This window comes from Tamandua tetradactyla, chromosome X, assembly GCF_023851605.1.
Source record: "Tamandua tetradactyla isolate mTamTet1 chromosome X, mTamTet1.pri, whole genome shotgun sequence".
NCBI classification, from domain to species: Eukaryota; Metazoa; Chordata; class Mammalia; order Pilosa; family Myrmecophagidae; genus Tamandua; species Tamandua tetradactyla.
This window is the reverse complement of record NC_135353.1, coordinates 152,218,702-152,221,609: the sequence shown is the minus strand read 5'-3', so window position 1 is coordinate 152,221,609 and position 2,908 is coordinate 152,218,702. Positions and strand designations below refer to the sequence as shown.

Here is a 2,908-nt window from a genome sequence, read left to right as displayed (position 1 = left end):
GGCAGCAGGTGCTGAATATAAAGTAGGAAAAATGGAAGTCTTCCCTTTGAATTTAAAGAAAATAATGGTCTTGGCACTGTAATCATTGGATTTGGGCATTGAAACAGCCTGCAGATTGTTAAGGCCAAGGAAATTGCTGAATCTAAAACTTGAGGCAAGAACTGCTTGAAAAGATAGATTTAAGACTGTGGCCAGGTTGCTGAGACTGTGCAATTTAGGAGTAACTTAATTTTTTTGTTCCCACTATTCTCCAATAACGAAAACCTCCAAAACACTAAACGGCTATCAGGACTTGAAACAGATGGGAAAAGCAGATGCACCTTGAGTCTTCCTTCAGACAGGGTTCCTGAACACCTAGGGAGGTAGGCGGAAAAGGACGGATTCCTGGGGTCATTGTGAATTTGTCCATCTCAAAACACAGGGATCTGGCTGCTGACAACCACAAGGCTAACAGCGGCATGTGAAAAACTGTTTTATGGTTTTTGTTATAAATATATTATAAACAGAAAGTGAATATATATATATATATGCATGTATGTATGTGTGTGTGTGTATATAATTTTTCTTTCCCTTAAAGAGGTGATGACATGGATTTGAATTTGGCTTGTGTTATTTTAACCTGTTTCCACCAGGGTTGTTGGAAAACCTTCTGGATCCCCTTTAGCTATAACAATATGGTTAAGTCCTTAAAAATGAACTGTGAGGCTGAGGCTATTAGGAGTCTTAAGAAGCACAAATCCTACTTAAAGGGGAAAAAATAAAAGTAGAGGGAAGGAACCATTTCTTATTAATTGACTTGAAGTGTGTGTATGTGTTCACCTCACAATGGAAATACCACCAAGGAGCTCTTTTTAAATCCTAAAGCCTCCTTACTTGAGAACCAAATATGCTTGCAGGCGCACTTTTGGGTATTTCTGTGTTTGTCACAGTGTGATCCCTGGACCAGCAGCATCAGCTTCACTTGGGAACTTGTTAGAGATGGAAATTCTCAGATTCTATTGAATCAGAAACTCTGGGGGTGGGACCCTGTGATTGTGATCACCTCCAGGTGATTCTAATACACATGAAAGTTTGAGAACTACTGGTGTTTGCTAATAAGAGCATGCCTCACAGTTTTGTGAACATTGTAATCACCTGTGGAATTTTCAAAATGAATGCTGTCTGACTTTTGGTCTGACATTTTAGCAAGGCTGCTGTGATAGCAACTTCTCTCCTAGCTTCGTGATGCCGCCCAAAGACAAAAAGAAAGATGCTGGAAAATCGGCCAAGAAAGACCCAGTGAACAAGAGAAATATTCCAAAAGCAAAGTTTGGGACAAGCTCAATAACTTAAAGTTTGTTGTTTTTTTGAGAAGTTGTATGTGTATAGAAAAATCATACACAAAATACAGAGTTCCCATATTACCACCTTATTGTTAACATCTTGCATTAGTGTGGTACATTTTCAATAGCCTGCTCTTTTTTTTTGTCTCATGTATTTAAAAAATTATTTTTAAATTTTTAAACATTTTTTATTGTGAAATATAATGTATATACAAAAAAGCAATAAATTTCCAAGTACATTTTAATGAGTAATTATAGAACAGATTTTAAAATCTGGTATGGGTTCCAGTTCGAAGAATTTTCATTTTTTAATGTTCCAAGACACTGGAGATCAAAAGAAATATCAATATAATTATTCAGCAGTCATACTCATTTGTTAAATCTTATCTTCTCTGTTATATACCTCCTTTTTTCTTTTTTTTTGTGAAAAATTGCATTTATACAAGAAACCAATAAATTTCAAAGTACATTGCCGCAATTAATTGTGTATAACTCCATCACCTTTGATATTTCTCCCACTCTTTAGGGGTATTTGTGCTATGCGCATTCTAACTTTTTCATGTAGGAAAGGGCTGTCAATAATATGGGATGGAGGATGGAACTAGCTGATGTTCTGGAGAGGTTGGCCCCTTTGCATTTCAGGACTAATCTGGTCCAGGGACCCATCTGGAGCTTGGAGGTTTCTGGAAAGTTGCTCTAGTGCATGGAACTTTTGTAGAATCTTATGCCCTAGGTATTCTTTAGGATTGGCAGGAATGGTTTTGGTTGGGGTTTGGCAAGCTATGATAGGTAGCAAAGTCTAACTAAAGTTTGTGTAAGAGTGACCTCCAGAGTAGCCTCTCGACTCTACTTGAAGTCTCTCATCCACTGATACCTTGTTAAACTTCTTTTCCCCCATTTGGTCAGGATGGCATTGTTGATCCCATGGTGCCAGGGCCAGACTCATCCCTGGGAATCATCTCCCATGCTGCCAGGGAGAGTTTCACTCCTGGATGTCATGTCCCACATAGTGGGGAGGGCAATGATTTCACTTGCAGAGTTGGGCTTAGAGAGAGTGAGGCCACTTCTGAGCAACAAGAGGTCCTCCAGACATGACTCTTAGGCATACTTATAGATAGGTCAATAGCCTCTTCTTATCTGACAAAGCCATTTATGACAAACTCTGTAAGGAAGTTCCCAACTACAAGTTTATAACCCCAGCTACTGTCTCTGAGAGATTGAAGATCCCTGGTTCCCTGGCCAGGGCAGCCCTTCAGGAGCTGCTTAGTAAAGAACTTTATCCAGCTGGTTTCAAAAGACAGGGCTCAAGTAATTGATAATATTAATAGCAAGGGTGGAGATGTCCCAGCTGCTGGTGAAAATATATGAACAAGTCCAACCAACTGTGTGTGCAATTTGAAAAATAAAACTTTATTAAATAGAAATGACGTCTAGTTCCCACTCCCAGGGATTCTAATTTAATTGGTCTGGGTTATGGTCCCAGAATTCAGTTTCAAATCTCTTAAGATGATTTTAACATTCCAACAAGCTTTGAAACCACTGTAGTAACATCAACTTGATCTCTTTTTAAGGGACAATCTTCAATA

The 2,908-nt window shown here is 38.6% G+C and overlaps 1 pseudogene; it reads left to right on the top strand.

Moving 5' to 3' along the window:
• The first annotated feature begins 1,224 nt into the window (after positions 1-1,224).
• Positions 1,225-2,690, top strand: LOC143672128 (small ribosomal subunit protein eS25 pseudogene; annotated as a pseudogene).
• Positions 2,691-2,908: the final 218 nt, after the last annotated feature.